The following is a 13,942-nucleotide window of genomic DNA, read 5'->3' as shown; positions in this document are numbered from 1 at the left end:
TCATACAGCCAACAGACACATGAAAAAATGCTCATCATCACTGGCCATCAGAGAAATGCAAATCAAAACCACAATGAGATACCATCTCACACCAGTTAGAATGGCCATCATTAAAAAGTCAGGAAACAACAAGTGCTGGAGAGGATGTGGAGAAATAGGAACACTTTTACACTGTTGGTGGGATTGTAAACTAGTTCAACCATTATGGAAAACAGTATGACGATTCCTCAAGGATCTAGAACTAGATGTACCATATGACCCAGCCATCCCATTACTGGGTATATACCCAAAGGATTATAAATCATGCTGCTATAAAGACACATGCACACGTATGTTTATTGCGGCACTATTCACAATAGCAAAGACTTGGAATCAACCCAAATGTCCATCACTGACAGATTGGATTAAGAAGATGTGGCACATATACACCATGGAATACTATGCAGCCATCAAAAAGGATGAGTTTGTGTCCTTTGTAGGGACATGGATGCAGCTGGAAAGCATCATTCTTAGCAAACTATCGCAAGAACAGAAAACCAAACACCGCATGTTCTCACTCATAGGTGGGAACTGAACAATGAGATCACTTGGACTCGGGAAGGGGAACATCACACACCAGCGCCTATCATGGGGAGGGGGGAGGGGGGAGTGATTGCATTGGGAGTTATACCTGATGTAAATGACGAGTTGATGGGTGCTGACGAGTTGATGAGTGCAGCACACCAACATGGCACAAGTATACATATGTAACAAACCTGCACGTTATGCACATGTACCCTAGAACTTAAAGTATAATAGTAATAAATAAATTAAAAAAAAAACCCAAAAATCTTATGGGATTTGACTGAAATCTTTCAATTTGTGACAGTGATCAGACTGGAATCCAGGTCTTTTGGCTCCCACTGCAATTTTCTCTCTTCCTTCTGTGGAGGGCACCCAAGGATGTGTTAGGGTAGGATTATAAGATAAGAAAATGGAAGTCAAAATTAGGCTGGAGAAGAATCTTACCTTTATTAAAGAGTTTATGTCCACGTAATGCATTAATTATACATTTAAACATTCATGTAACTACCTATGATGTCACTGGCTAGAACTATGCCAGATGTCTTGACGTTTCAAGGAAGCAGGTGAAAAAGAGTATCTCATTGTGGTTTCGTTTTGTATTTCCCTAATTAATAATAAACACATTTATATACATTTACTGGCCATTTATTTCTACTTCTGAGAAATATCTGTGTTTTGCATAGTTTTCCATAGTTCATTTTGTAATATTCTTACTGACTTACAGGAATTCAAAATATTTTGCATAGTAATCCTTTATCTTTGGTGTATATATATATCTTTTTCCATTCTTGGTTTATCTTTCCACTTTCTTTATGGTGTTAAAGTTCTTAATGTATTTTTGTCTCATTTATCTTTTTTTAATTGGTACAAATTTTTGGTGCTTTTTTTTAAAGAAATCCTTCTCTACCTTCAGATCATAAGGAAATTTTCTTAAATACTCAGCTAAAATAGCTTTATTCTCTTTCATTTTTAAAGTCAGACCTACTTGGAATTGATTTTTATATATGGCATAACGGACAGGTACAAGTTTGCTTTTTCCCATGTGGATGACTAATTGCCCTTGCATAATTTGTTAAACTGTTCATCCTTGTCCCTTTGATTTTACTCCCAACTCTTCAATAAATCCTGTTTCTCCCTGTGTGTGGGTTTCCCTGGCATCATTTTTCAATCCATGTGTCAATGCCACATTGTTTTAATCCTTACAGATTTAAAATAATTCTTCATTTCTGGAAACAAAAATCCTCCACCTCTTTTTTACTTATTTAAATGTGTTCTTTTTTTTTTTTTTTTTTTTTGGTAGAAAATTCTTTCTTCCATATACACTTTAGAATCAGTTTGTCAAATTTTACAAAATAAAATTGAAGTAATTTTGATTGTAATTGAATTGAAGCTATAGATCAATTGGGGCAGAATTGAATATTTATAAGATAGTGTTGCAATTCAATAACTTGAGTCTATCTCTGCATATTTAATTATGTGTTATTGGGGGAACCCGCCCAAAATAATTCAACGTGAGTCCTCTTCTATTTTCCCTAAGTCTCGGCCGGTCTGAGAAATAAAGGGAAAGAACACAAAAGAGAGAAATTTTAAAGCTGGGTGTCCAGGGAAGACATCACATGTCAGCAGATTCTGTGATGCCCCCAAAGCCGCAAAATCAGCAAGTTTTTATTAGCGATTTTCGAAAGGGGAGGGAGTGTGCGAACACCGTGTGGATCACAGAGATCACATGCTTCACAAGGTAATAAAATATTACAAAGCAAATGGAGGCAGGGTGAGATCACAGGACCGGGGTGAAATTAAAATTGCTAATGAAGTTTCAGGTGGCATTGTCATTGATAACATCTTATCAAGAGATAGGGTTTGAAAGCAGACAACTGGTCTGACCAAAATTTATTAGGCGGGAACTTCCTTGTTCTAATAGGCCTGGGAGTGCTAGGGGAGACCTGGGGCTTATTTCATCCCTTACCTGCAACCATAAAAGACAGACGTTCCCAGAGCGGCGATTTTAGAGACCTCCCCCTAGGAACTCTTTCTCTTTCTCAGGGTTGTTCCTTGATGAGAAAAAGAATTCAGCGATATTTCTCCTATTTGCTTTTGAAAGAACAGAAATAACGACTCTGTTCTGCCTGTCTCTCAGACAGCCAGACATAATGGTTATCTCCCTTGTTCCCTGAACATCGCTATTATCCTATTCTTTTTTCAAGGTGCTCAGATTTCATGTTGTTTAAACAATTTGTGCAGTTAATGCAATAATCACAGGGTCCTGAGGTGACATACATCCTCAGTTTACAAAGATGATGGGATTAAGAGATTAAAGTAAAGACAGGCATAGGAAATCACAAGAATATTGATTGGGGAAGTGATAAATGTCCATGAAATCTTCACAATTTATGTTCTTCTGCCATGGCTTCAGCTAGTCCCTCCGGTCAGGGTCCCTGACTTCCTGCAACAACATGTCTTACATAGAACGAGTTACTATAGTGTTTTTTTTGTTTTGTTTTGTTTCTGTTTTTTTTTTTTTTTTTTTTTTTTTTTTTTAATGGAGTCTCGCTCTGTTGCCCAGGCTGGTGAGCAATGGCGTGATCTCGGCTCACCGCAAGCTCCGCCTCCCAGGTTCACGTCATTCTCCTGCCTCAGCCTCCCAAGTAGCTGGGACTACAGGTGCCCGCCACCAAGCCTGGCTAATTTTTTGTATTTTTAGAAGAGACGGGGTTTCACCGTGTAAGCCAGAATAGTCTCGATCTCCTGACTTTGTGATCCACCTGCCTCGACCTCTCAAAGCGCTGGGATTAGAGGCATGAGCCACCACTCCCGGCCATTACCATAGTTTTTAACAAAACTTAGTACCTGGAAGAACGCATCCCCACCAACCCAACACACATACCTTACTCTTTATAGTCAAGAAGCCTTGTCTATTCTGATATTAATTATTGCCTTTTAATTTCTCTGAGTTTGTCCTGCTGTTTTCTACCTTCTCAAGGTAGAAAAATTTTATCTTTACTAATATAAACATTTAAGGGTATAAGTTTTCCTGTAGTTACTATTAATAATTTATTTGCATCAAATAAGGTTTTGTGTAAACATTTTATTATTATTGAGTTCTAAACACCTTATATCCTTCACTGTAGTTTCTTCCTCAATCTTTCATGACTTAGGCATCATTGGAAGTGTATTTCTTAATTGCATCAATATATTTTATTATAATTATCTTCTGGTTTTTGATTTTTAATATAATTGCATTTTAGTCGGAAAGCATGATCTATATAATATTAGGTTTGCTTTTTAACCCAGATAATGTCAATTTTCAGGGATATTTCTTGTGATTAGCAACAATGTATATTCTGTGGTGGTTGGGGTCAGTATTATATATATATATCCAAAATGTCCTGATTATTAATTTATTATTCTAATCTATATCCTGAGGTAATTTGTCTAATTGTTCTGTGAAATACTGAGAAAGGTAAGCTAAAATTTCATAATATAATTATATTTATCTGATAACAGAGACCTTAAGTCTGTGCTAGAGTTTGGAAGTTGTACACTGGATTACTATTCTACTTGTGGTTTAAAATTTGCATGCCTAACTCATGTATAACAACACAATGACCTTAAAACATTGCTGCTTGCAACACTTTTTTTCCCTATTATTCTATTATTTTTATATATTTTAATTCTACCTTTTACTTCTTTTTAGTCCCACGAGTTTTTGTTGTCTATATAGTCAATATTTGTTTATATTTACTTATATATTTATTTTCTTTAGCATCACTGTTTTTTGGATATTAGATCATGCAACTGAATCTCTTCTAGCTAGAAATTTATCATTGAAATTTTTCTTTAGTAAAGATCTACTGGTGACAAACTATTTTTTGAGATTATTTTTTAATTTGGCTCTCAATTTAAAAAGTGCAATTCAGTGACTCTCCATTGTTTCTTTTGGAAATTAAATTCTCAATTTTTATGTATTTGAGGTACATACTGTCACCCAGGCTGGAGTGCAGTGGTATGATCTCAAGTCACTGCCACCTCTGCCTCCAAAGTTCAAGTGATTCTCCTGCCTCAGCCTCCTGAGTAGCTGGGACTACAGGCGCCCACCACCACATCTGGCTAATTTTTGTAGTTTTAGTGGAGACAGGGTTTCGCCATACTGGCCAGGCTGGTCTCAAACTCCTGACCTTGTGATCCGCCCCTCGGCCTCCCAAAGTGCTGGGATTAAAGGCATGAGCCACTATGCCAGGCATTTTTATTACTTTTTGTTGAAATTAAGGTTGTATATTTGTCTTTTTTGTTCTACTATAATATTACTATGATGTTTATGTGTGTGTTTATGTGTGTATGTATAAATAAATTTTTATCCAGAATACCTATTTTTCAAATTTAATTGATCATTTAAAATAGTCTCTTGCTTCTTACTCATTTTCTCAGTGTATTAAAATTTAAACATAATAAGGCACACCTACTTTATGTGTTTGATAATTTTAATATTTGAAGTCATTAGGAATGTTGTTGTATTTTTTGTGGCTCCTGTTTGTCTTTACTAGTGGCACCTTTTTTTATTTTATTTTTTTTGTGTGTGCAAGTTTTAAGAGTTTGCTGCTGTAGTTGGGTCATTATTTTTTATTTTTCCTTGTAAAAGTAATTTCCAAAGATAATATATCACCTAGGTCTCAGAGAATGACCAACTTGCAGAGATTCAATAAAAGTTATTGGCTTGGGTTGGGTGCGGTGGCTCACGCCTGTAATCCCAGCACTTTGGGAGGCTGAGGCAGGTGGATCACAAGGTCAGGAGATCGAGACCATCCTGGCTAACATGGTGAAACCCTGTCTCTCCTAAAAATACAAAAAAAAAAATTAGCTGAGCTTGGTGGCAGGCACCTGTAGTCCCAGCTACTAGGGAGGCTGAGACAGGAGAATGGTGTGAACCCAGGAGGCAGAGCTCGCAGTGAGCCAAGATTGCGCCACTGCAATCCAGCCTGGGCAACAGAACAAGACTCCAGCTCAAAAAAACAAACAAACAAAAAAAACAAAAAAAACAAAACAACAACTTATTGGCTTGAAATTATTTTCATGCTATCTAGGTAGTGTTAATTTGGGGTGAAAACCCATAAAGACTAGAAGATAGTTAATAATTTCTATGAAATATTTTGTTTTTCCATCTACCCTCTGCTATTGACAGAGGTGATTTTCTTAGCTTGTGTGTGTGTGTGTGCATTGAAATTTCCAGTTCACCCTTATACTTTTAGCCATGGGATTTCACTTTTATCTGTAGATGAGGACATCTGTTTGGTTCTCCACTGGAAGTATGTCCTGAGATTTATCTCCTGTCCTTAAATATATTTCCCATCAGTTTGAGAAGCTCAAGTTCACTAATGAAGCAAATTTTATCAAGGTGAAAGGCATTTTTGTGCTGTTTTTCTCTTTGAATTCTTAAGTTCACTTAGCTTTTGGTTTCTGTGTATATTTTTCTTCTAGTTCATCAAAATATTAAAAACTTTTCTTATTGTTTTCTTCTTTGTTAGTCATCTTGGGCAAGAGAGTAAGTCTGTCTAGCTTATTTTGTCAGAAACAGTTTCCTCAAATTTCAAAAGTTTTATCCCTAGATAGCTTGCTGCTATTATTTGTTTTATATTTTTTAGTGCCTAGAGGTTTATAATGCTCACATTAAAAATATATATTGTACCTATCTCTGTTTAATCTATTTAGTGGTTTTTACTTTAAATTTTATCTTGTTTAGGATTTTTTTTTTGTCATATTTACCAAGTATTTCTTTACACCTTTATTTTTAACTTTTATTTCTTGCACATTTCAAAAAATGTCTTATGGGCTGGGCTTTGACTCTTAATGGGAAAAATCAGTCTATACACATATACTCTAATGACTTAAATGGTAAATTTTACTCATTCAATTATCCTCTATTATTTATTTTACACTATTTCTTTTATAATTTTTTTATTATTACACTTTAAGTTATGGGATACATGTGCAGAATGTGCAGCTTTGTTACATAGGTATACATGTGCCATGGTGGTTTGCTGCACCCATCAACTTGTCATCTAGGTCTTAAGTCCCACATTAATTAGGTATTTGTCCTAATGCTAGCCCTCCCCTGCCCCCACCCCCAACGGGCATCTGGGTGTGATGTTACCCTCCCTGTGTACATGGGTTCTCATTGTTCAACTCCCGCTTATGAGTAAGAACATGTGGTGTTTGGTTTTCTGTTCCCCTGTTAGTTTGCTGAGAATGATGGTTTCCACCTTCATCCATACCCTTGCAAAGGACGTGAACTAACCTTTTTTTTTTTTGGCTGCAGAGTATTCCATGGTGTATATGTGCCAGATTTTCTTTATCCAGTCTATCATTGATGGGCATTTGGATTGGTTCCAAGTCTTTGCTATTGTAAATAGTGCTACAATAAACATATGTGTGCATGTGTCTTTACAGCAGAATGATTTATAATCCTTTGAGCATATACCCAGAAATAAGATTGCTGGGTCAAATGATATTTCTGGTTGTAGATCCTTGAGGAATTGCCACACTGTCTTCCAAAGTGGTTGAACTAATTTACACTCCCACCAACAGTGTAAAAGCGTTCCTATTTCTGCACATTCTCTCCAGCATCTGTTGTTTCCTGACTTTTTAATGATCACCATTCTAACTGGTGTGCGATGGTATCTCATTATGGTTTTGATTTGCATTTCTCTAATGAGCAGTGACTACTGTAAATTTCATATGGAACCAAAAAAGCCCACATTGCCAAGACAACCCTAAGCAAAAAGAACAAAGCCAGAGGCGTCACGCTACATAACTTCAAACTATACTACAAGGCTACAATAGCAAAAATAGCCTGGTACTGGTACCAAAAACAGATATATAGACCAATGGAACAGAAAGAGACCTCAGAAATAATGCCACATATCTACAACCATTTGATCTTTGACAAACCTGACAAAAACAAGCAATGGGGAAAGGATTCCCTGTTTAATAAATGGTGTTGGGAAAATTGGCTAGCCATATGCAGAAAACTGAAACTGGATACCTTCTTTATACCTTCCTTACACCTTCTACAAAAATCAACTCAAGATGGATTAAGGACTTAAACGTAAGACCTAAACCATAAAAACCCTAGAAGGAAATCTAGGCAATACCATTCAGGACATAGGCATGGGAAAACACTTCATGACTAAAACACCAAAAGCAATGGCAACAAAAGCCAAAATTGACAAATGGGATCTAATTATACTAAAGAGCCTCTGCACAGCAAAAGAACCTATCATCAGAGTGAACAGGCAACCTACAGAATGGGAGAAAATTTTTGTAATCTATCCAGCTGACAAAGGGCTAATATCCAGAATCTACAAAGAACTTAAACAAATTTACAAGAAAAAAAAAAAAGTCAAAAAGTGGGTGAAGAATATGAACAGACACTTCTCAAAAGAAGACATTTATGCAGCCAATAAACATATGGAAAAAATGCTCTTAGGTATTTACTGATAGGATTTTAAAACTGTAGCCACACAAAATTGCACCTGAATGTTTATTGCAGGTTTTTCGTAATTGCCCAAAACTCAAAGCAACCAAAGTATCCCTTAGTAGATGAATGAGTAAACAAACTGTGATGTACTCAGACAAGGAAAAACTATTTAGGGAAAAAATAAATGATCTATCCAGCTACAAAAAGACATGGAATAAACATAAATACATATTGTTAATTAAGAGAAACCAGTCTGAAAATGCTATATACTATATAATCCCAACTATATGAGAGACTGGAAAAGGAAAAGCTATAGAGACAGTAATAAAGACCAGTCGTTTTCAGGGGCTTACAGGGAAATGGAAAGATTTGAATAGGTAAAGCACAGGGGATATAACAGTAGTAAAATTATTCTTCATTATATTCTAATGGTCACATGTGACATGATACATTTGTCAAAAGCTACAGAACTTTACAACACAGAGTGAACTCTAAACTCTCTACTTTAGTTAACAATAATATATTCCTATTTATTCATCAATTATAATAAATGTATCACACTAATACAAGTTGTTAATGAGAAGAAATTGTGTATGGGAGTTAGGGTATATGTAACTCTGTAGCATATGCTCAATAACAGTTAAAAAATTTTTATGAAGTAAAAAAAATTCAAGTATTGCATACTAGCCTATGGTAAGTAAAGAAAACACCAAAAGAAAGGGTGCCAGTGTATCATTCTGTCCTATCTCTTCCTCAGATCTATTGGAAATGAGTGTCAGACTGAGAGTTCATTATGGCTCAGAATTCCTGGAGGTATTTAGATGTGGAATAGGAGAGAAGCAGAAAAATGAGTGGATCCTGATAAAGGCAATGGCTGGGAAGGTTAAGCATCAGGACTCTCAATTTACAAGAACTTTTTTATGGCTGCAAGCTTACATTAGTAAGCTTTGTATAATTTGTATTGTTTTTTAGAGGCCTACTCACTCAAAACTATATAAACGTTAGTCCACACAAAACCTGGAAAGACCATATAAAAGAAAGTCCAAAGGGAATAGTGAGTACTTAGTCTATATTTCATTCATACAGGTCTTTTTTCTTTGTCCACTAATCACATTTTTATAATAAATGTCTTATTGGACTGAAACTGCCCAAATTGATCCATCTTCTTAGAAATTCACCAAACTCTGGAATTTTCTGGGGTCTGAAACATAAAAGCCAATGTGATTCAGCTTTTAATCATATCATATGCTTCCTAAATAATAATTTAAAATATTTAAGTATAGGTTTTGCCAGATGAAGGAGAGTTGACATATTAATAGATACATTTACAGAATTATCAATTCAAGTAAGGATAGGAAGTTATCTGAAATGAAGGATAGGCTGTTGTTTTACATCATTTTTTTGTTTGCTTGCTTCCTTTTTATCCCAGTTTAATTAGAAACACTTCCTATTGTATTAGAGAGAGACAGAAGGTCTATAAATACCAGTTAGATATTTTTATGAGCTTTTCTACTTCTTCAAATGAATCATATGTGGGGCAAAACAGTGAGCTATTATTCAATATGTAGGGGCTAATGGAGCTTTAAATAAAATGGATCCTTAGAAATGAAATGTTTCTAAGCTCAAAGGAATGTTTTGTCTTTACCAAGGAAAATATTTCCCCACACAGGAGTAGAATTATCAGTGTGCACCTTTGCTGTCCGAAAGTGCCATATAACAATGTCTTAACCATTAAAATTAATGACCTGGAATATAAGAGGCCTAAATAGCCCTATTACGTTGAAAAACATTCTATCAATTCTCAAAAAGAGTGAAATAGATGTTATACCTATCTAAAAGATATGCTTTATGGAACAAAAAATTGTCAAACTACAGAGAATCCAAAAGGTTTTTAAAGCATTTTTAATTGAAAAACTTCTGCATCTCAGAAGATGGCTTCACAACAACTTTAAAGTAACAGAAATATATTTAATTTCAGGATATACTTTTGCTGGTGAATATTAATCATGTTTGCCTAGACAAATGGTTATCAATTAGGAGTGATTTTCTTCCCCAGGGAACATTTGACAATATCTGGAAATATTTTTGGTCACCACAACTAGGAAGTGGTATGACTGTCACCTCAGTGAGTGCAGGTTGGTGAACACCCTGCAACACACAGGACAGACCCTACAAAACATGTGAAGAGTGCCAAGCTTGAAAAGCTCTGAGTGAGACAAGCTGCTGCAAATAAATATCAAGTTTGTATAATCAAGGTTTGGGGTACACCAAGAGGTAGCAATGGTTATGGATTCCCTACTCATTTCTTCCGTAACCTCAGGAGTCTTGGCAGACTGCTGTCAGTGTGAGGGCTGGATCTGCTCCATGTGCTTTCCTTTGTTGGGTTTCTTTCATTCCATGAACTGCTCAGATCATTGCCTGGAGGGGGAGACCACACTCAAGTTGGCCTTCAGAATCCCACTCCCAGTTATTTTCTAAGAAGCATCTCTAAAATCATGCTGTAGGAAGATGAAGGAAGATATGTTCTCTCTCCTTAGGCTCTACCCATCACCACTAAACCAAAGACTTTCATTTTGTATGACATTTCTTGTTTATTTTTTAGAAAAAAATGGAGCAAGGAACAATTATTTTTTACTTTAACAATAATAAACTTATTTCAGAAAATAAGTTACATGCAAGTTGGCAATTCTTCATTCAAGTGTGAAATTGGATTAGGCCTACATCATAGATAATCAAAAACAGCATTGAGAGAGCTTGTCATGGGTTGAATTATGGCCCATCAAAATATATATATCTACCTGGAACCAGAAAATGTAATCTTATTTGGAAAAAGGACCTTTGTAGATGTAATTAACATAGAACTTTGAGACGAGATCATCCTCGATGAGAGTAGGCCCTAAGTCCGATAAGTATCCTTTGAAGAGAAAAGAGAAGGGGAAAGGATATATGAGGATAGGTGATGTGAAGATGAAGGCAGAGATTAGAGTTATTTAGCCCCAAGTCAAGGAATGCTTTGGGGTCACCAGCAGCTGGAAAAGGCGAGGAAGAATTCTCCCATACATTCCTTTGGAGAAAGTGTGGCCATGCCAGCACTTTAAGTTCAGACTTCTAGTCTCCACATGTGAGAGAACAAATTTGTTGGTTTTGAGTAACTCAGTTATGGTTACTTATGGTAATTTGTTACAGTAGCCCTCAGATACTAATACAGAGTCAAAGACCTGAGAGATACGAGTTGGCACCACAAGAGTTTCCTCTGTCCTGGAAGCCCTGAAGGTAGAGGAGTAGTAGTGTATCTGATAATTCCAGGTTATTTGAGAGATTGACTATAAAGGCAGAAATGGTATCAAAATGTGCCAGATATCTGCTGTGAAGGTTAGCAATCCATGACTGGAAGCCAGTTCATGAACAGAGTAGCCAATGGACTCAGTGTCTTGAAAGGGCTTGACTTCAACATTAAATGCAGCTAAAGAGGTCCCAAGTGGTGGGCAAGGCTTGACAGTAGTAATGCTCTATGTTAGGTGGTGGGCATTACTGTAAACCTGAGAATCAGTGCCTTGGGTGCAGGAACCTAGTCACCAGCTAGAGTGAGGACATATAGAAGAGGGTAGGGGCATCTGAGTGAGCCAGCCTGCAGGTCAGGGGAAGCTTCTGTTCTTGGAGAATTATTTGTGTCCCCTAAAGCACAGCATCCACTAGACTAATTGGAAGGCAATGTAGCTCATGCATGCATGGCTTCTATGGGATTATGCCAAAACTTCTGTCTCTGACCACATTTTCTGTATGTTTTAAGATTGAATGTGTTATAATGACAACTAATAGGAGATGGAAAATGAAAAGGAAGGGCATTAAAAATAAAAAGATTGTATGTTAAAAATACAGAGTAAGAGGATAAAACAATTCCAGAACTATACCAATAACTGTAGTAAATATTTTTGACTTGTTTCAGGTCTAGAGCAATACCTGACTCATAGTAGGCTCTCCATAAATTATTACTGAGTTGATAAGCAAATTTATGTGTGAATGAACAAGTACTTTGGGGGAGAACAGAAAAAATAAAAATTATATTCAGTTCTTTAATCAACAAATTCTATATTTAGGCCATAGTGTCAATAATTACAACTATTGTTTCTTACTTAAAATACATTAGTATCCAATAGAAATTTTATGCCTTCCAGGGGTCTTATCTTTCTAGATTAAGAATTAAATCACATTTGACTATATATGAAAATAAAGTATTTGAGGCTAAAAATACCTGGTATTAAATATTTAAGTATATTAAATAAACTACAGCATGTAATTTAAAGGGGTTAATATGGAGGATAATTTATTTATCTCTTCTGGAAACACATGTATTGATCTGTCAGTTATTCTTTCCAAGACTTTCATGTTGACATTTCAGGTTGTGGCTTCAAAGCAATGTTCTTCAAATATTTGATTTTATTTTAAAAACAAAAGCACTCACAATCACTTTGAAAGAAGATCTGGCAGTTTCTCTTAAAGTTAAACGTAAACCTACCCTATGCAATTTCACTGTTGGGAATCTACACAAGAAAAATGAAAATACATGTTCCCCAAAAGACTTTTCCAGAAATGTCATAGCATCTTTTTTTCAGTGTAGCAAAATTACAGGATACTGGAAGTAGCCAAGGTGTCCATCATTAGGAAGGGGAAATATACAATGAAATACTACTCAGAAATACAAAGTAATGAACTACTGGTACACTAAAAAAATGGATGAATCTCAAAAACACGCTGCAAGACTTGCATAGTAGTATATACACACTATATAGTAGTTTCATTTATATGAAGCTCAAGAACAAGTTAAACTAACATAGAAAAAAATAGCAAATAGTGGATGCTTCTGGAAGTTCTGTGGAAGGGATTCATTATGAACAAGCACAAGAAAAGTTTCTGGAATCATGTTTTAATATCTGATAGGGATTTGTATTTAAATAGGTACATGCATTTGTTAAAATTCATCTAATGGTACATCAAAGAATTGAATATTTCATTCTTGTAAATTTTATCTCAAAAGAAAAAAGATTTGCAAGCAAATATTGAGCTCCATAATATGCATGCTACAGTGTTTAGAAGCGTAGTGGACTGAAACTTATAGCTTTGAAATGTATCAAAAAATGCACTGATGGATTGATAGAGGGATGGGTAGATTTGTAATGAAATATTTCTGGTAAATTGTTAATGATAGAATTTAAGTGGTGGTAATACAGTTATAAGGATTGTTTCAGCTCTTCTGTAGTTTGAAATTGTCATAATAAAGTGTAGAGAAAAAAATTGAAAGTCCTTTTCATAGATCATGTTTCCATTTTCTAATTAACATTCACAGAGGGATTGCTTAAAATCATTTAAAAATATTGTATTTCCATAGAAACCAAAAAGATTTGCATAATTCTATTTCTTTACAAACTTTTAATCAGTTTAGTTTGTCTATTTGTTAAGATTGGTCATATTTGTACTATTCCTTTGTGTTTTCCAGTTTTTAAATTATAATTGGGTGATGCACTTTGATCTTTATCATCATGGTTAATTTTGTACATGAACACGACATTACAATTTCTTGGTATAGTTGATTCATTAGCCTGATGATAATGACCTGATGGATTTCAATTTGAGCATTTTCTTGAGGCCACTGAAGGCAATTTATGTAGAAGCAGAATGAAATACTAAATTTGCAGCTAGTTGAGGTTTTATGTTTTAAAATTTCACTAACCAGAACACATAATAATCTAGATTTGTAGATTTATTCTTTTTATATAATAAGAGTAATTATGTGCAGACCTACAGTTTTGTTCAGGATATTTTCTGAAGTAATTTAGGGTTGACCCAATCTCTAAATAAACCAGGTACCAGGATATCCTGCTATTTCTTCGGATGATTTACAGGCACTCC

The 13,942-nt window shown here is 35.3% G+C and overlaps 1 protein-coding gene across 2 annotated transcripts in view; it reads right to left on the bottom strand.

Moving 5' to 3' along the window:
• Nucleotides 1-13,942, bottom strand: part of EYS (EGF-like photoreceptor maintenance factor) — a 1,786,799-nt gene that overhangs the window by 467,190 nt on the left and 1,305,667 nt on the right. The gene's annotated exons all lie outside the window — the stretch shown is intronic.

This window comes from Macaca mulatta, chromosome 4 (assembly GCF_049350105.2).
Source record: "Macaca mulatta isolate MMU2019108-1 chromosome 4, T2T-MMU8v2.0, whole genome shotgun sequence".
Taxonomy (NCBI): domain Eukaryota; kingdom Metazoa; phylum Chordata; class Mammalia; order Primates; family Cercopithecidae; genus Macaca; species Macaca mulatta.
The sequence above is the reverse complement of the archived record's forward strand: the minus strand, read 5'-3'. Positions and strand labels throughout refer to the sequence as shown.